General features: G+C 49.5%; 1 protein-coding gene across 2 annotated transcripts in view; it reads left to right on the forward strand.

The window, feature by feature from the left end:
- Nucleotides 1–25: 25 nt before the first annotated feature.
- Cuedc1 (CUE domain containing 1) overlaps nucleotides 26–20,592 on the forward strand; it is a 79,983-nt gene continuing 59,416 nt past the window's right edge. The window contains exon 1 of one of the 2 annotated variants that reach the window (XM_026407319.2): nucleotides 26–89. The gene's annotated coding sequence lies outside the window, so the exon portion shown is untranslated. Of the gene's footprint in view, nucleotides 90–1,179; nucleotides 1,211–20,592 lie in introns of those variants that run through there. The other variant, XM_026407320.2, reaches the window with a different exon arrangement.

Consider the following 20,592-nt stretch of genomic DNA (forward strand, 5'->3'; position numbering starts at 1 on the left):
GCCGCCGCGGGATCGCCGCCCCTCCCCCGCCCGCCGGCGCGCCCGGCCCCACCGGCCCGCGGGCAGCGGAGGCGCGCGGCGGCTGCTCGGTAAGACCCTCCTTCGTTCTCGCCGGCTTCCGCCCGGGCCTGGGCGTGGACCCCACCGGGCGCCCCGCGCAATCCCGGTCCCGGCCCGGCGGCCCCACCTTCTCGCGGACCCAAAGCCTAGGCGCCGCCGCGAGGGCCCGGCCGTCGCGAGTTTGATTCCCGGTGCTGTCGCCGCGGCTTCCCCGGAGCCCGCGCCGCGCCAGTCGCGTGTGGCAGGTCCCCGCCCGCCTCTCCTTCCCGAACCCCACCTCATCCCGGGCCCTGATCGCGGGGGGCGTGCGGGCACCTGGGGCTGGGAGCTCGGGGCGCTATTAGAGGGGTGGTCGCCGGCCGGCGCCGCGGGGGAGGAAACGGAGGCCTCCCGGAGCCGGCGCCGCCTGAGTCCCCTCTCCCGCCGCTCCCCCTTTTGTGTGGGCGCCCCTCCCCGTTTTGTCCTGGCCTGGGGGTGCAGGCAGGGCGGCGACTGTAGGCTGGGGTGCCGGCTGGGAGCAGAGCTCCTTTTAGGGGGAGGGGAGACTCGCTTCCTGCTCCCGCCGATGTCACAGGTCGGCTTAGCCGTTTCTGGTCCCACCCCGTCCCCTGGGAGCTGCATCTCCCGGAGACCGGGCTAGGGAAAGTTCAGAATGCGCTGTCCCCGCCCCTGCTGCCCCCCACCCCGCCCCTCTGGCTCTTAAGTGCTCAGGGCGCTACGCTCCAGGGGGTTGGCGGTTGCCTTTATTCCTTCTGTCCTCTTCATTTTCTCTTTTGCATTGTTGCCATGCACCCAGCATTGGCTTAGCCATTTCATTTCCTCTTTTAAAAAGTTTTAACTCCAAGAAAGGAGCTAAATTCCAGGAAGGAATTTGTTTTAAGGGGAGGGAGGTTTTAGATTTTCCTTCCCTTGGTGGCAGTAGAGATTGAAGGGGCTAACTGGGAGTTTAGAAATAAGACGTCTCAGAGGTGATACTGGATAGAAGACCATCCATCCCACTCCCTACCTGCTCCTCAGGCAGCAACAGAGAGTTGGGGATAAGCCTTTCCCTTGGTTAACTTGCAGCCACCTGACCCAGCAGAAAGGATGATCTGGGCCTCACAGACCATTTCTTTATAGCTTGGTGGAGTTAGCCTGGTGCCTGAAGGAGGTGAGTGGGAATTCTCTGACGGAGGAAGTCATCTCATCACTCGGTTTGGCCCCTGCTGGAACAAGTGTGAAGTTGGGACCTCCCTTTGAATGGAGAGTGGTATCTCGGGGATGGGAGCATCTCTCATCCAACAGGAAGCTGGAGGATGTCTGCAGAGGGGTTGGGTTTGAACTTCTCTGTCTACTTTCTGCCACTGGAAGGAGCAGGAGGCAGGGGAACAGATCCTGGTCAGCTAGGATAGCCCAGATATGGTGAAATGACTACAGGGAAGGAAGGAATTAAAGCTAGAAGTTAGGGTCATGGGTCTTGTTGAGAATCTGGTGAATGTTCTACCCTCTTATCTCCAAATCATGCACACATGCAGGATTCTGATTAGATCCTTACTCTAGAGTTTGTGGTCTAGCCTAGTCCATTTGAAACAGTTCCCTCTTTGCTGCTGGTAGTGAATAATCCCAGGGTGCAAAAAGTATACCTCTTGTGAGGTCTTTTCTCATGACCTTGCCATGCAACTTTGGACTTTGGGGACCTGGAGGTTCTGGTTTGGCTCCCAGCTCCCTACAGCTAGCTAGAGGATGGGGACAGCTGAGGTGATTGTTCTCCAGGGGCTGAGTTTGCTGTCTTTGTGGTGTGGAGGCCCTGGGCTGGGGCAATTGGGCTACTAAATTAGAGCAAAATAAATGCACTAGTGTGGGGTGGGTATACTGGGGTTTTAAGTAGGTGCAGGAGCTAGGCCCTCTAGGAGCCCCTTCACATCTTGGGGAAATGGTGTTGAGGTGCCTAGGTGGAGAGTGCTAAGTGTCAAAGACTGCCAGCCAGTGATAATGCATGCCTGTGATCTCAGCAGCTCAGGAGACTGAGGCAGAAAAGAGGATTTTGAGTTCAAAGCCAGCCTCAGCAATTTAGTGAGGCCCTGAGCAACTTATTGAGATTCTTGTCTCTAAACAAAATATTTTTTAAATATTCTGGGAATGTGGCTCAATGGTTGAGTGCCCCGGTACCAAAAAAAAAAAAAAAAAAAAAAAAAGTGAAAGACTTTTTCTTAAGGAGACCTTGGGGCAGAATTGCCAAGAATAGGCTTCCTTCCATCCCTCAGGATTTTATAAGGCAAGTAGAAGCCAGAGACAGTGCAGCCCGAAGGCCTGGCCTGCCTTTTCTTTCTTACCCACAGCTCACTAGGCCCTAGACTGTGGCACAGGTGTTTGTGGAGTCTGCACTTGCTAGGGATCTAGAAGAGCCTTTAGGAGGGTCTGCTATGTGTAACTTTTCTGCCTTGGTATTGATAAGCCCTCCTTCATCTCAAGTCCCTCCCACCCCCCCCCACCCCCCACTACAGCAGCTCATGGGGACTTCTCTTTGTTGAACTATTGAACACAGTGTTTGGCATATGGACCACTCACTCCAGTTTCTTCCTTGAGCCTATTCTACAGTTACTCTTTCTGGCACTAAACAACAGAGCTGGGAGTTTTTAGAACCCTTGGGCACAGGAAACTGGGCTTCAGACTGGGATCACTTCTGACTATACAAAGTGACCTGAAGGAGGGGGTGTCTCTGGTCTGCTGTCTCCTACACTTATGGGAAGTAAGAGCCTTAAAGGACCCTGGAGAAGGCATGGTGGCACATTCCTGTAATTCCAGTGACTTGAGGGGGCTGAGGCAGGAGCACTGCAAGCTTGAGACCAGCCTTGGTGACTTAGCAAGGCCCTAAGCAACTTAGCAAGACCCTGTCTCAAAATAAGAAAATAAAGCTGGGCACGGTGGCTCATGCCTGTAATCCCAGTGGCCCGGGGGGGGGGGGGGGGGCTGAGACAGGAGGATCACGAGTTCAAAGCCAGCCTCAGCAATTCTGAGGCCCTGAGCAACTCAGTGAGACACTGTCTCTAAATAAAATACAAAATAGGCTGGGGATATGGCTTAATGGTTGAGTGCCACTGAGTTCAATCCCTGGTACCAAAAATATTAAATAAATAAATAAATAAATAAAAAAGAAAAGAAAAAGGGCTGGGGATGTATCTCAGTGTTAAAGAACCTCTGGGTTCAAAATAAATAAATAAAAAAGGGCACTGGCAAGGGCTGTCCAGTGGTCCCTGAATTTGGATTTGGAAGTCATCTTAGTAGCACTTAAGATGGCAACCACTGCGAATTCGTCGTCCCCAGTGTGTGACTTCTGTGGCTCTTGCTGCTGTGAGTTGGTGACCTCTGTGTTGGCTCACTCTCCTCCCCTATCTGCCTGCTTCCAACCTCTTGGATGTGTCAGAACAATATAATGGACTCTTAATGATGCCTTTAAAGTTCTTATCTTTAAAACAGGTCATAAATAATAAATGCAATAACAATGCTTATAAACATAAATCCTTTCTCATACAATGTGATCACCGCATTTCTATTATGACAGCACCAAAGGTTTTTAAGGAATTTTTGGTGGGATATGAAAGATCTAACTCTAGTGGTCTAACCTGCACCCCAAGGAAGCAATCCAGCCATTTTGTGCCCATTTCCATCAGGCTTTAGTGGTTTTTTGGTTTCCGTTTGTGTGTGTGTGTGTGTGTGTGTGTGTGTGTGTGTGTGTGTTGGGGATTAAACTCAGGGCCTGTGTATGTTCTACCACTGAGCTCCTGTCAGCCCCACAGCTTAGTGGTTTAGGGCATAGGATCTGAAGTTAGGGCTCCCCAGGTAGAATCCCAGCTCTTCATCTTACTCTAAATCTTTGTAAGTGCCTCATGTTTAGAAGTATTCATGCTTAGAAGGAGTTGAAAGAGATCTGAAAAGTAAGCTGTCATTTGTTAGAAGCTATTATTATTATTATTATTATTATTATTATTATTTCTGCATGTGGGTGCAAAAGTTCGGAGATTTGTTATTAAAGAAAACCTTTGGTCAAAACCATATAGATGCAGTAGCATGGACCCAATATCAATATTAAAAAATAAAGCCAGGTGCAGTGCCCCACACCTGTAATCCCAGCTACAAAATATACAAAATGCTGGGGGTGTAGCTTAGTGGTACAGTGCCCCTGTGTTCAATCCCAGTACTGCAAACAAATAAATAGTAAATAAAAATAAAAAGGGCTGGGGATGTAGCTCAGTGGTAGGGTACCGCTGGGTTCAATTCCCAGTATCACACATACACACACACACAACCCAACCAAAACAAACAAGATACTGTAGTAGCTGAGGCTGGCTTTGGAGGGATGGGAGGAGGTGGGGAGAGGCTCTTGAACGAGGTGGTGTATGCAGGGGGGCAGGTGTTGAAATGTCAGGGCTGAGAGCTAAGCATCTTTAGGAGTGCAATGACTCAGTAGTTGTAGCCCTCCTGTGGAACCAACTCTCCTCCCCTTTCTTGAAGAGTTTGCCCTATTAGCTGGAGACTAGGGTGCATGGGAATAATGCTAACGTTGGTCCAGAGGGACAGGGTGCCTAGTGAGGGGATGGGGGAGACCCAATATACAGTCTAGTGGAAGCGGGTGGTGAGGGGTTTCCATGGGAGACTAGGCTTGGGAAACCTAATTCCAACACTCAGAGAGAAGTCAGATCACTGCTGTGGATGGGACCCTGTCCCTAGTGCTTCCATGAATTAGCTTATTTAAGCCTCACAAGACCCTGTGAGGTACATCCATTTGTCAGATGAAGAAACAGAAACCTAAGAGACATCAAGAGGTTAAATAACTTGCCGCAGGTCATGGAGGTAGAAGGTGGCAGAGGCAGGATTTGGAATTCAAGTGGCCTGCTTTAGGCTCACACCCTTTCAGACGTTCTTGAAGAGGCCTTTGCCAAACTGTGGTGTCTCTGGAAACGGGGGGGGGGGGGGGGGGGGGGGGGGGGGCTGTGCTCTGTTAGCCAACTGTGCTGCCGATGGGGGCAGTGTTAGGTGTGTTCAGTGTTCAGGAACAGGACTGGAGGGTTCCGCTGAATCCAGTCTGTTGAGAGCCACTGACCAAGTGCTAGGCACTCTGCTGATGTCTGACCCAGGGCACGAAGGTCACCCTGAAGAGACCTGTAGTTCAGAAGCAAGACAAACAATTGAGCCTAGAGTTCCAATCATCATGGCAAGTGCTGTGACAAGATGAAGCCCTGGGGCTGGGGATGTGGCTCAGTGGTAGAGCACTTGCTTAGCCTGTGTGGACATCTTGGGTTTAATTCCCAGTGCCACAAAGAAGAAAAAAACCCAATGAAGCCCTGAAGAATGGGCTACTTTGAAGAGGAACTGGAGCAAGGAAGGCTCCTGGAGAAGGGGGCACTTGAACTGGGTGAGTAAGATGGCTTCTGTCTTCTAGGTTCTTTGGCCACAGGAGGACATAACTCTCCTGCTCCACGAACTCCGAGTAAAGTGGAGTGGCCCGTGCGTGGGCCTCAGAGGAGGTCAGGTTTTCTTGATCCTGCAGCACCCTTGGCTGGGTGAGGCAGGAACTGGGCGGTGTGGTCAGCTTCCTCCATGCCTTTGTGGTTCTTAATAGCGGAGTGTCACTGTCACCTCCTGCGCTGAAGAAACCGAAGTCTCTTCAGGGTTGCCACTCAGAAGGCAGTGATTCACTCTTGTCTCTCTGCGGCCTAGAAGAAGAACCCGAGGCGAATGCATTTAAACTGCGGAGGAGGGACTCAAATTGAAGATCTGAGGAGGACGTTCCAGAGAGGATGTGAGATGTAAGACAAGTGACTCATAGGAGCAGAGGGGAATGGCCTCCCCACGAAGGTCTTTGGAAATGGAACGAGAGTTTCGTTTATCTTTGTGGCTTAAGAGGTTTGTTTCCTCTGGAGACAGGAAGATGAAGTAGAGGCCCCTAGAGGTGCGTGTCAGCTCAGTGATGAGGGATAAAAGGACATGAAGTTTTGGACTAGAAGGTGGCTTACATCTGGGCCAAGCCCTCATTTGACCATGAAGTGACCAAAAAAAAAAAAAAAATGCACAGGAACATTGGGTGGCCCATCATCTTCTCAGCAGCTGGGGCTCTGGCCCTGAGTGAATCCCAGCCAGTGGGGGTACTCACAGGAGGGACCCACAGCTTTCCAGGATGAGAGCCAAACCTTGGTAGAAGAGAGACAGGAGAACTGGAAGTAGTTGAACATTTCTCTGGGTTTTAGCTTCAAAAAGCATCCATTCCCACTCAGAAGACATTTCTGTGAATGGCATTCCCAGGTGGACCAGCACCTTCTGGCCCATCACCTACAGGACCTATAGGCAGTAAACCCAGTAAACTTTGTTGAATGAATGAGTAAACAGCAGATAATCCAAGGTATTTCTCTTTGACCATATGCTTGCTAGGCCAATGCACTTACCCTTCCTATTCTTTTTTTTTTTTTTTTTTCCTTAAACCAACTGTGAAATCATTTTGTAATACCTTCAGCAACAGGGAGAGGGGCCAACAGCTATGCAGAGGGGCAAGGGTAAGATTACCAATCTTTCTTAAGATTCATAATTCTTTGAAAGATCATCAAGGGCTGACATGTACATTAATAATGGCTTTTTCTTTTTTTGTTGTTGTTGTTCCAAGCACAAAAGTAAAAAGGCTTCAAAATTTAGGGGGAAAAATGTACGACCATCTCAACTGCATTCGATAAGATGGCTCCAGAGGTCTCAGAAGAGAGCAAGCTTGCTCTCAGAAGGGACTCTGATTAAGATTGAATCAAATATGAACACATGCTGGACAAGGAATTTAAAATACCGGGTGGTGAACTCTAGCTCGCAGGATGAATTTAAATTGACTTGTGCAAATTAAAGAGAAGTAGCAGAAACCACCATGGCAAAAGCTCTTGCTTCCTCCTCTAGCCCTATGACACCCCATTCATTAATGAGGCATTTGGTTTTAGGAGGGAGCCTGCCAACCTTTGTATTTTTCCAAAGCTGGATTTGGAGCTCTGCTGAGATGAAGATGCTCTGTGGTCATGTAGGGTGATCCGGCTCAGGAAATGGCTTCATTTTGTTCAGGTCTGAGATTAGTTTCAGTTTCAGCTTGTTCCAGGAGCTGAGAGCTGATGAGAGCCAGGGGAGGGATGAGCTGGGAGAGAGTTTCACCGCGGGCTGTGTGGGCAAGTGGCAAGGTGGGTGGAGAGGGAACTCCTGTGCTGAGCAGGGAGAGGAAGGAGGCGAATCCCAGATGGAGCTGGGGAAGGCAGCAATTGAGTGAGCCTCGGAGGCTAGGCTGGGTGGTGGAGCGTATGAGGATATCAGGTGTGCCTAGGACAAAACCCCACGTGATTACAGGACTACTGAGCCGTGGCTAGGAGGTCACAGGGAAGTCTTAATACACAGATTTCCTGGGAGAGGGTGGATTTTCCAAGAGCAGCTGTAGACGGGAAAGGAAAGCAAACTGCACCTGGCACAAGACCAAATACATTTTGTGCTGGCATCCTATAGACTGACCACCAAAATGAGCAGCATTTTCTTGCATTTGGCTTTCCTTAAAAAAAAAAAAAAAAAAAGTAAATGAAAGTTTGAGAACCGGTCGTTGTGAACTTGCAGACCTTTGCATATTGGTGCACCCTCAAAGAACTTCAAGCTGTCATTTTTCCTAGTTGGGGCCAGTCGGGTTGCTTCACAGGGCATCATTACCCCAGAAAATCAGTGGTTTTCCTCCCCTGACTGGTTCTGGGTGAGGCATACACAGATGTTTCATTCCATCTTAGCAGAACTAGAGCATCATTGCATTGGATGTTTTGAAGTCATAAATTTATTTTACTTCTAAAGGAGAGGAACCCCGAATTTTAAAGCCTGAAAGGATTTTGAAGATTTTTTTCAGTCTGCTCCTAGAGGAATTTGTGGTCCCGGGTCATTAAGCACCTTGAAAAGACGCATGGTATGTGGTTAAGAGCACAGAATCAGACTCCCTGTGTTTGAATTCAGCCTCTGCTAGTTGTGTATATTGTAAGTTCTCAATGTTAATGTTATTATCATTACTTTAAAATTTTTTTTTCATGAAATTGCATGGCTACTTAGTGATAGAGCCTGGGCTGTAGTGCTATTTTTTTTTTTAAGAATTTCATTTTTTTTAAATATACCTTTATTTTGTTTATTTATTTTTATGTGGTGCTGAGGATCAAACCCAGTGCCTCACAAGTCCGGGGTAAGCACTGTACAGCTGAACCACAACCCCAGCCCCCTATGGTGCTAAACTTTTTTTAATCCTAGTTCTCTCCTGCATGACCATAAAGTGATTTTACCTTAGTTATGAAACATATGAAGAGCTTTATGAAAGTGTTTGTGCAGAAGACTTCTAATGAATGCTCATAAAAGAACTAGAAGAAACGGGAGTAAGCCCTTTTTTAGATATACTTAGTCTCTGGACATGAGGGTATATGTTTACCAAATCATTTGCTTCCACATATATCATTCACTAGCATTTAGAGGTCTTCTAAGTGCCATATTAGTTGTCTCTGCTGGAAAGTCTGGGTGTTTCTAGATGTTTTTGTTGAGGAGGAGTTCTCAAATTGGAAACATCCATTTCCATGAGTAGCAATGGCAAAGCAGACTTTTGAGTGTAATGGAAATATTCCTGTAACTTGGCTGCAATGTATCAAGGGTGAAGACAGTGCAGATGCTTTAAAAAATATATATGGGCTTGGCAGAAGTCCACCAGTCTTAGACCATGCCTACTCAAATGTGTTCCCAAATGATTTGCATTGACCTTTTGCAAAATTGCTGACAGCCCAGGAGCCTCCCAAGGGAGCTGTTTTAGACTGAAACAGTGTTGGAGCCGATGTAATCCCTGGTCTTGAGCAGTCTTAGACACCTTTGATGGGGTGGCACCCTTTCCCTGAGGATTGGAGTGTTTTCTTGGGAATATGAAAAAGAAGGGAAATTACTTTTGTTTGGAAAATCCTGCATCATTCCCTTGAGATTCGGACTCTCTTTAGGGGATGTGGAATTGAAAACTGTTTTGGATGCAGATCCATGGGACGGCTCAATTTCCACGCCTGAAGGAGGGAGCGTGTTATAGTGTGAAATTTGTGAGCGTGCAAACTAAAGTCCATGACCAGAGATCTAGTCTTAGCTTTGCCGTGTGGGCAGGTCACTTAACTTGTTAATTTGTACTTTTCTTGAGGCTAGTCTATGGTTTTACCCCATTACAGCAAGGGACTTTTGAACACATCTGTTAAATAGAGCTGCAAATCATGATCCCAACTGCACAGGATTGTTGTAACAGTCTAGTAATAACAGCTGATATTTATTGCATGCTTATTGCACGCCAGTCAGTTGCTTAAGCATGTAGGAATATTAATGGAGTTAATCAACTTTCTAGGAGATAGTATTACCACCACTTTACACAGGAGGAGACTGGGGCACCCAGAGATTAAGTGAACTTGCCTAAGGTCATACCACTAGTTAGCTGAGGAAGTGGGCTTTGAACTCAAAAATTCAGCAACTAGGTCTGTGTGTTCACCAGAGTGCTCTGTAACACTGTAGTGTTGCAATTCTTCTGTGACTGTTATTCTTACTGAACAAGCTGAGGGAGGGATAAACTGAGCCTGCAGGCAGATTAAGTGTACAGATCACAGTGTTGGAACGGAGGAGACAGAGCATCTGAGAGCTTATTTTGGAGTTATAGTGAAACAGCTGTTTCTAAGTTTGGGATAGAGCTGAGGAGATTCAGCAGGGACAGAGGACATTTTCTGGGTGGGTTTTTACTATCTGCTGGGAGGGATTGCATGCCTGTGGCTTTCAAAGCTGCACATCCCCTTCCCTCCTATCCCATTTTTATTGGAAACCTATCTTTTTTTTTTAAAAAAAAAATATATATATATATTTTAGTTTTAGGTGGACACAATATCTTTGTTTTTATGTGGTGCTGAGAACCGAACCCAGTGCCTCACGCATACTAGGCGAGTGCGCTACCATTTGAGCCACATCCCCAGCCCCTGGAAACCTATCTTTAAACCATGACTTGACCCCAGCGGCAGCATCGGTGGGAACATAAAAAATGGCCAAAGATAGTGAATGCTTGAGACAGGAGAGGAAAGGTGAAGGGTGGGATTCTAGTGGCGTTTCTGTTAAGTCCATGTGGGGGGTGAGCCATGAAGTAGCTTGTATTCTACGGAAGGTTGGGAACTTGGGTGACTTCCCTTTTTCTAAGGAGTTGATTTAATAAGAGAATGAATCATCCTATTAGTTTTCATCCTGAAAGAGAGAGAGAGAGAGAGAGAGAGCAGCAGCCAAGTGACAGGGCATTTGACTGAAGCCAGAGCCTTCTATACCTGCCTCTTAGGGTGGGTACCAGGTTCCTGGTGGCTTGTACCAAGGGTGGGGTCCCTCCAGGGGCTTTCAGAAGGGTTTCCAGCTTCCGTCACTGCCGCCCTCAGCCCTCTTCATCCTGGTGAGGTTCTGGGACCTTAGGCCTTAAAGGGATACACAGAGGGGATGTGTCTTTAAAAGTAGACTGCTGGTGAAATTCATCCTCAGCCATGGTCAGGTTGAAGACATTAGCATAAAAATGTAGCCCGTAAGACTAAACAATTGAAAATAGTTCTGGACTTTCTTGGATGTGAATGATCACTCATACCCAGGGTCCTCTTTGTGACTTACCCCCTGGGACATCTGTGGGGACGTCTGGTTCTCTTCCAGGACTCCAGCCATGGGCCTTCCAGCCTGGCCAGCCTACCTCAGGTTTGCTGGGAGGATGGGAGCACAACCTTTGCTGGGCCACTCTTCATGACCTTTCTGTAGGCCAGTGACCTTAGCGTGGATTCTGAGCCGAGGCTGGGGCTCCCCAAGGGACTTGAATACTGCCAAGGAGGGAGTGCGTGCATGAGAAATCTCAGCCCAGCCTGGGCCCCAGGCTCAATTAGGAACGTTAATAAGATGGTCCTTTTTTTCTGGTCATGCATGTCTGCTTACTTTTCTTGACAGTGTCCCTTTCCTCCTGTTTGCCTGTTTTCTTCCTGCCCTGACTGTCAGCAGCAGCTACGGTTATTAGCTCCCTTTTGGAAGAGGACAAATTCTGTATCAAGCATTTTATTTATGTAATTTAATTTAGTCTCTACACCCGCTTGAAGAGCCAGGGATTATTATCTTTTGGGATCTGGGAACTGAGCCTGAGTAACTTGTCCAAGTAACATATCCACTTACTGGATGGGATCGCTTGTTGTTGTTGTTTTAATCTTTTGTTGTGATAAATTTCAGACCTACCCAAAAGTAGAGTGTCTAATATAGTAAATTTCTATGTACCCATCCCCAAGCTTCTTCACTCCTTATGGAGAAGCCCGAGCAGACCACGTGGGGTGAATTAGAAGAAGGTCCCTTCCTCCAGGGCCCACAGCCTGGTAAGCAGAGTGTGGGCTGGATTCCTGCTCTGTTGGCTCCTCTGGAGGGGCACCTTGTGCAGCCAACAGCCTGCACGACTGTCTACAGTGACCCTGCCTGCCTAACTTTTCCTCTTCTTAACTAGCTTTTGGCATAAGAAAAGGAGACTATGTAGCTAGACACTTGACAAAGTGATGACTTCTATGGTCAATTCTCAGCTATGTGGGTTGATGGGGGAAATATTCAGAAGTTGAAGACTTTTCCACTTAAAAATTAAGCAGGGAGATGATCCCAGAAGAAGAATTTCCTTCTGTTGCAGAGGAGGGTGGAGGCAGATGCACCGTGTCTTTCGCTGTTCCCATTTTCTACAGCCTCATACTCTCTTGACAACTTCTCCTTGATGTCTTCCCCCTCTGACCTGTGCCCAGGGCCAGGGAAGCATTTTGCAGCCACAGCCATGAGGCTGGGAGAGGTGGAGTCCAGGGTGGGAAAGCCTGGTGTGAACTGCTCTTGGCTGCCACCTTCCTGGAGTCCTTGGGACACGCTGTCTTTGCCTCCTGTAACTTGGCATATCTCAGGACTCTGTCAGCCAAGGGTCCTGTGGAAGCTCTGCTTTTGCACTTGAGAACTATTTCTTTGAGTCCCCAGTGGGACCTATGGGTCAACACGGAGGGGAGCTTCCTCAGGGTAGCTATTGGGGTGTTTTTGTTTTTTTCCCCCTAGTGCTGTGCCCTTGGCTGTACCCATTATGACATCTGGCACTGATGCTCCAGAAATACTTGCTACACAGGTGAACATTAGCCAATTGAATGCAGCATCCTGCAGACCAGGATGTGCTGAAGGGCATGTGAGGGTCATTTTTGTGCTTCCCTCAAAAAGAGAGGCCAGACTGTGCCACAGGAGCACTCAAAATCCTGCTTCCTGGGGGCCTGACACAGTCAAGGTTTGTCTTTAGCTCACGGGAGTTCTGAAGGGCGGAGGCAGTTCTCCATCTGTTGTCAGTCCTCCTGGAATATGGAGTCTTCAAGGGGACTGCAGGAAGGGAAGAGCAGCATCCTGGATTTGAACTGCCTTGGCAGGACACTACCTGCCGCTCTCACTTCACTGGCCAGAACTAGCCACATGGCATGGACCTCGCTTCGAGGGAAGCTAGGACATGCTCCTGTAGAGGAGCAGAGGGCTGTCTTCACAGTTCCAAAGGAGAGGATTTCTGTGTTTCTCGACCCTGGCCTTATCACACTGGAGCATCCCAGACAGGAAGGGAATACCTGCCCCTCCCTTTGGCCCGAGGAAGGAGGCAAGAGGTGGCCCTGAAGGGCAGGCTTTATAACTGCTCTGTGATCGCACATTGGTCATGCGATATTCACATACTCCATTTCTGGAGTCTCTTTCCTCCTTTGTACATGGGGATAATAAGACCAGCCATCTCTGTTCAGGCTTGACTGGGTGTAAGGAACAGAAACCAGCTACTTGAAGCCATGGGGGAATTGAAGAATCAAGGACAGGAAATGCAGCTGGTCTCCCCGGTGCTTGGGATGAAGGCAGCTGCTCTCGGTGTCTCTGATGCACCTGCAGGATGCCAGTGCTTTTGTGGACATGTGTCAGATGTCATGGTCCCTTGGCTCCCAAGTAGACCCATCCTCTTTCTAGTAACCATCAGAGACAAAATAAGTGTCTGAACTTTGATTTGAATTTCCGGGGAGAGTATCTGATTGGCTAGATTGGGTCAGCTTCTACTGCTGGTTCAATTAGCTATGGCTAGGAAACAAGGTCCTATAGTACCCCCACGGCACTGAGGGTCTTCCTCTGTGAATGGGGGTGGAGCCAGTCCTCACAGAAAGGATGTGAGCTGGGCAGACACCTCAGAAACCTGGCCATGCTCAGCTGGTCCAAGGGTTGTTGGGTTGGTTGGATAACGTCTCCAGAAGTTTTGAACACTGTAAGGAGCTGCTTACATATGAACTGGTATGGTGGTGTGGGACCTCTTGTTAGGAAATTTGGAGATTGCACTGCCCTAAAAGGGCATATGAGGGATTATAATGGTGTAAACTAGAATATAAAACTCTTGGTGGAGATAGAGGAGTTGTTTGTTGGAAGGTCAGGAAATGGGTATGGGAGGGAGTGGTTAGGCCAGCCCAGCTGTTGCCAAGGGTTCAGCTAGGTTTATGGGCTGTTAGAGATTAACATCATAAAAGAGGGAGAAAGTGTGTATCTCTCACCTACACGAATACAAATGCTTCTATGGTTGAACCTGTGTGACGTGGAAGGAATGTTAACCCGGATTTAGCACTTCGGTCCTTGTCCCCACACTGACCCAACTGGCTGTGTACCTATGAGCAAGCCTCCTCTCTGGGTTAGTTAGTTCTGTCCTTTGCCGACTCTGTGCGGGCAGCCTATGTCCAAACAAATGCGGGTGCGGGCGTGGAGGCTGGGGTGGGATGGCTGGGTTTGAATCCTTGTTCTCTGCCTGTCAGCTGTGTGACCAGGGCAGATTTCTTAACTCCCTGAGTCTCAGTTTCCTTTCCGACCTCAGATAAGGTGTTGTGAGGATTACATGAATGAGTTCCCGGCAAAATATTAAGTAATATTATTAATAGAAACCCAGGCCATGCCAACTCCAGGGATCTCTATAGGCAGGTGGTCAGCGATCAGGCCCTTCACAAGTGAAAATACACTTGGAGGTCTATTTGGGGTTGGAGGTGCAAGAAGAAGCCCTGAGAGAGGACAGGAAGCTGGAGGGGGAGTAGGGAGGCTTGGAGAGCCTGCCAATGGAGGGATTTGGGCCTTGTCCACGCTGCTTCTCAGGTCTTCCTATTAAGCCGGTTCTTTCAGAGCTGTCCACACTCAGGTGGAGACACAGCCTCTGAGCCAGGAGCCAGTGCTGACCATCTCTCCTCCCTCCCCCATCTGCTTCCCTGCCCCTTGGCTGGAGCCTTTAGGGATGACTCTGCAAGATCCTGGGTGCTGGCTCTCCCACCAGGCCTCAGGTTTGGGATTAGAGTGCTTCCGGTCCTGCAACTGCAGAGCCCAGAGTTAAAAAATAAATGAAGAAGCCCTTCTGACCACCAAGCAGTTGAGGGCTGAATTATTCAGAGCCTCTGCTCTCTGCCTCCTTAGGGGGAAGGGCCTAGGGAGATCTGGGGAGCCAAGGAGGGCCTCTGTTCAGGGGCCTTCTGGCTCAGGAGCCCAGTGGAGCCCACACTGCCAGACCTCGGCTTCCCACCTTTGTCCCTGGGCAGGGAGGGCCCAGCAGTTTCCAGCAGCAGCAGCAGCAGCAGCAGCAGCGGCTGGGCTGCGGGGAGGAGAGTCCCTCCCTTTCCTCCCTCAGCGGCTGAGGTCTTGCCTCTGCCAGATCCCGCTTGGCTCCAGGACACAGTGATAATGAATTACATAAATAAGTCATTCCCATCAGCAGCTGGGCCAATGGCTGCCCAGGGGGCAGGGTGGTTCCTGGGGAGGCATGTGTGGACCTGGCCAGCATCTCCTCCCCAGCCCGGCTACTTGAGTTGCCTGGTCTTTCTCTCAGGGACCCTGGAGGGAGGCAGCCCTGGACTTTCTCCGGCAGGTCCCTTTTACTCTCCAGGCTTATGTTTTCAGCCTGGGGAGCTTTCAGCAGTAGTGAGGGTCCAGGACAGGGGTGTTGTGGGGTTAGTAGAGTCCATTAGAAGGGGTTCAAGGTGGGGTGTGTGGGTGCTGACACTGGTCAGGCCCCAGTCTGCCTAGGCTTGGCTGGCAAAGGTGGACTGTGGCCATAGCAACCCCTGGCTGCAGGCAGCTGGGGTAAACACAGGCTTTCAAAGGGGGCCTTGTTCCCTGTGGGAGCCCTTCAGTTCCAGCCTACTGGGGCTTTCAAACCTGGGGAGGACAGGGAGGACAGGGAGGGCAGCGGGGCTGGGGCGGGCTTCCCCCTTCCCCCTGGCCCCAGGCATATTTCCTGGAGGCCCCTGTTTCCAGAGCTCCTGCTTCTGAGGAGTGAAAAGAAGAGTAAGCACCAGGAATGCGTCCGTCTCTAGGCAACAGGCTGTGAGTGTGTGTGTAATTGAGGGGAGGGAAGAAAGATCATTGTCAACTCTGGCCACCGCCGAGTGGAAGGCCCTCTGCCCTGCAGGACTTCGGCAAGCTGGCCAGGGCCACCTGAAGCAGAGCTTTAAGCACTGCTCATCCTGTTGGCACTGAATACCAAATAAGTAACATCCCAGAAAGAACACGAACCCATTCATTAAATGTAAGGTGACCACAGTGGCAATTTGCATTCTTCTGGATCAGCCAGCGAACGTTAGCGAGAAAAGCTGTTCGTGGGTACTTGGAGAGTCATTGCTGTCTCTGGGGAAACTTGGTCCCTGAATTCCCCTGCTCAACCTTTTGTCTTTAAGGTGCCCGAATGTGGCAGTCAGTAAGGAGGGCATGTCCTCTCTCTGAGCGCCTAGATCACATGTGAGGTGTTCTCTGTCTCCTGGTGAATGAGCGACTGATGAGTGCACTGCGACTTCTCAGGGAAGAGCCATGTCCGCACCAAGATACCCTGCTTTGATGCTCCGTTTCTCTTTAGTCTTGTCTGAAGGGGTGGTGGGCAGGGGCAGCCTCCAGATAGGGTGACTGTGTGTCTGAACGCTGGGCTGACCTCTCAGTCAGGTCCCCGTGGCTCCTGGGGACCCTTGAGGGAGGTATGGGAAAAGATCCCAGCCCAGAAGCAGGACCCAGAAAGGAGCTGGCCGGGGCCTGTGTTCACTAATCCTCAAGTCACCGTCAGCCTGAGGAAGGTAGCATCTGGTCTGCTAGACTGGAGTTCACTGCTGATGACCCCAGCCTCATGCCCTCCATTCTGGTCAGAGGGGTGGTGACTCATAAACATGAGCATCCAGAGGCCAGGTAAGCAGAGGTGGGGACTCCAGCCATGCCCACCCCCAAGGACAGCATGAACAGTCTCAATCAGGGGTTGGACATTCAGACCCAAATCAGGTGGCTGGGTTCTCTTGCACTATCTCTCCTGTCTCTTCCTCCCTTTGTAATTCTTCCTTGTAACGTGCTGCATCTGAGTGAGTTGGTGCTATTTAAAGTGGTTTCTTCATCTGCATTTTGGGTGGAGGGCATTTATGAACTTTTTTTGATGTGCAAAAATAAGAGGCAGGCACTACATTGGGTTTTGTGCGGGAATGGGGGTTGTGGGGGAGGGAAAATCAGACACAGTTCCTGCATCTGGAGAGATCTGGTCTAACAGAGGAGCCAACCAACATGTTAGAAGAGCATTAGAGTATCTAAAGTGACATTTCTGTTTACTTGTAGAAGCTTGGATCAGACAGAGGTCTAAAATCTCCAGAGAGTACTTCCCTGCAGTGGTCTTCCCTTGCTGCCTATTAGAATAGCTGATTCTGCTTGTGTGGGGTGGGGCCAGGCATACCTAAGATTATAGGTGCCCCCAGGTGCTTCTAATGTGCCCCAAGGTGAAGAACCATCCCCTCTAGTGCAGTGGATCACAAACAGGGACAATTTTGCCTCCAAGTGTCTGAGTAGGTTCTGGTTGTCAGAGCTGGGAGTAGTGATGCTATTGGCATTTTGGGTAGAGGCCAGGGATGCTGTTCAGTATCTGCCAAGGTACAGGACAGCCCTCCACCCCCAACAGAGAACCATCTGACTCAAAATATCTATAGTGGCCAAGATGGGAAACCCCTGCTCTTGTGCCTGGACCAGACCTTCTGGGGATGTGTTTCCAGCAGAATTTGGAGATAAGGAAGGATGTGGTTGGGTGGAGAGGAGTGGGGTGGGGGCATGGAATAGGAATGCATTTTAACAAGGTGATTCATGTGCATAGTAGAATCCTTTGGAAGCTGAAGGATAGCTGAGGGCTCGTCTGAGCATCTTACATGCCTCTGGCTTTAGACTGAGTTGAAAGACATCTTCCCCCACCCCCAATTTGTTGAGGGACCAATGAGCAGTTCATGTGAGTCTGACAACATCTGAATTACTGCATATCATCCTATCAGGGAGGCAAGTCTTCAGGTCATGTGCTTGGATGTTGTGCTACAGCCAACTTGCTAGAAAGGTTTTTGAATTCTTCCCTACTTTCTTTTCCTATGCTAATTTTGCCAAGGACCAACAACTAACCATTTGTGGGTGGTTTACAGATGCACTTTTAATGGCCCTGGTTGAGAACCCTATCTTTGGGGTCAAATAGATGCAGATTTGAATCCTGGCACTGCCATGTACTCGCTGTGTATACTTGGCGGCTGTTTAGCCTCTCTGCTCCTTAATTTGGTCATCTTGAAATTGGAGATAATAATGCCTCTGCCCCCTAGGGTAGGGTGAGTAGAGCATTGGAGCCCAGCACACAGAATTTGTGCTTGACAATGCTGGGGATCAAATGTTGGCAGCAGCATCATTGTGATTGTGTACTGTCTTGGAACATCTGAAAATGAGAAAGATAGCTTCAGCTAAAGGATATCCTATGATCTTTAAAACGGTAGCAAATTAGTTTAGAACAGAAACTTGTTCCTCTCTGCTAATTTCTGATAGTTTGGGGGCTTCAGAATAAATTTTTCTCTATGTAGATCTAAGAAAAACCCAGGACCAGAATTGGTAACAATGTTGGAACTTGGTTTTAAGTGTTGGAAAGAAGTAGGAAATCCTTTAATTCCACAGGACCTGGCTGTTAACTTTTTCCTTCCTGCCACCCAGTATACCTCCTGGATATACTAACAGGCTTGGTGGGTTTTCAAAGTCAGTTGCCCCAAATTCTCAAAGGCTAGTATGCCTTCCCTTTCTAGAGGAATTCAGACTGCTCTCTTGTTAGGAGAGGAAATAGGTAAAGCGAAAAAGTAGAGGGTTCAACTCAAGTCAGAAGATCTGTGTTCTAGAATCAACTTAGCAAGACATTGGGGATACTTATAAATTGACCCTTGGTTCTTAACCCTTTTTCTAGTCCCAGACCCTTTTTGATAGTCTACAGAGAACTTCGAAGCTCTTCCCACCTTAACGCAGGCACACACAAACATATTAAATTGTGCATTCGATTTCACAGGGGTGCCGCAAGTCTCCCAGAAACCTCACAGACCCTCAACTAAGAACCTCATACCAGGCTGCACAGCTTGTTTCTGCTGTCCAGTGACAGAGAGGCCCTCAGGAGAGGACAGGGGATATGTGTACCGGCTTTGGAGTCAGGGTACTGGGCTTTGTATCCTTCCTCTGCTGCTTGCTGGCTTGTTGACCTTGGGTACCGTACGTTAATTATCCTCTCTAAGCCCCAGGTTCCTCATCTGTAAAGTGGGGTAACAACTATACCTAACACATAGGGTGGTTAGGAGTTTAGATGAGATGATGTTTGTAAAATGCTTACATTGTGTCATTTATTGTTGTTTAGCCTACAGAATGTCCCCGTGCCATGGGGGGGGGGGGCGGAATCCCACCTTGGTAGCAGGAACTCATCCTGCCTTTGTTGCTGAGCAACAGGTACCTGGACTGTAGGTGAAGATGAGGCTCTCCTTTGAATGGGCAGGGGGTGGACTCCTTGCCATACCTCTGGGAAATTTGGGGTTCTAGGGAGCAAGGTTTCTAGAAGCCCTCTTGACCTCTTGCTCTGTCCAGCAAGTCCATGTGCTGTTGTTTCTTTCTGCTCCAGACATGGAGAACCTCGCCTTGGGAGCTTTCTGAAACTAGGTGCCCAAGCCAGGAGGTGTGGGAAGGAGGGGAGCTTCAAGGAAGAGCAGAGACATTTTTCCTTCCCTTAATTAACTCTGACTCTTGCTCCCTGGGCTTTCAGACTCTCTGCAACCCCAATTATTGGGGAGAATGTTAACTGGGGCTATGGCAGTGGCAAGGCTTAGGCTGAGGGGCAGGGGCCTTGGGGACCATGCACAAGAGGAGAAAGTGCCTCTCGGGCATCCTGCGATGGGGGTTGGCCTCCCACTGCCCAGGCCCGCCTGCCCCTTGCTGCCCTCTTTTAGCTGAGCTGCCTGGAAACCCATCGCCACCTCTTACAGTGCTATGTTCTGCTCTCTCCGCTGTGCTGTGAGAATGGCGGGAGTTAAAAGATTCCAAACATTGGCCCCCACAGGGCCCTTAATTACATTAACGCACAAAGCTCATGCCAGCCCCTGGTGCATCGCGGGCCAGCCGTCCCAGGAACAATTGCCGGTCTGTTCTCTGGGCCGTTTCCCCCAGCTGTGCCTCTCTTTCATCCCAGCCTCATTCCCAGGATGTGGGGCTCTAACCACCTCACTTCTTCCCTGGTTTCTTTGGTTGTGTGTTTTCCTTTGCCCCCTGGCCCAGGAGGCCCAGCGAGGCGGCAGCCTCCGAGCCCATCTCTTGGGTTCCTGAAGCAGCCCCATCAACCCTGTTTCAGGGTGTTTGCTTGAGTGCTTTGGAAAAATAACAAATGCGCTCATCTGGTTTTGCTTCTAATTTGTGTATTGTCCTAAGAGGAAACAAAACTTCCCAAGTTATAATGATACCCAGGAATCACCTTCCATTATTTTTAGAATTGATTTTTTATTAAAGTTTTTTCTTACTATCTTCACTTTATTAACTCATTTTTATGTGGTGCTGAGGATCGAACCCAGTGCCTCACACGTGCCAGGCAAGCGCTCTGCCACTGAGCCACAACTCCGGCCCCAGTTGACTGGTTTTTCACAATGCCATCCCACACGGAGCCACACGTGGATCTGTGAGCAGGTTGGTGCAGCAGTTGGGGACGGGAGTCACTAACCCTGTTTCAGGGAGAGGGGGATTGAACAGGCACAGGACCCAGCAGTTCTGCCTCCTGGGCCAGCGCTTTACTGCGCTTGTCTCCTTGGCATTGTAAGGGTGGCCTTTTTCAGTCCTGTATCTCAGCTGGAATGCCACCACAAGAGGCCAGCCAGGAGGGGCACCTTGGGTGATGTGGTGAGGGAGGCTAGAGAACTGCCTTCTTGCCTTGCCACTGGACCCTGCCTGCTTCTCCAGCTACCAGGGGCTGCGACCTCCCTTTTTCCTATTCCAGGGTTGAGCTGTTCGGTCCTGCTTCTCCAGCTTCCAGGAGCTGCGATCTCCCTTTTTCCTATTCCAGGGCTGAGCTGTTCCAGATGCTGAGGTCTTTATTGTCTCCAGGGAAGGAAATTCTCTAGCTATCCCCGTGTTCCAGGCCTCCCAGCCCCGGCCCCCAGAACAGGCCTCTTAACCCTGTGA

The sequence above is a fragment of the Urocitellus parryii genome, chromosome 7, assembly GCF_045843805.1.
Source record: "Urocitellus parryii isolate mUroPar1 chromosome 7, mUroPar1.hap1, whole genome shotgun sequence".
Taxonomy (NCBI): Eukaryota; Metazoa; Chordata; class Mammalia; order Rodentia; family Sciuridae; genus Urocitellus; species Urocitellus parryii.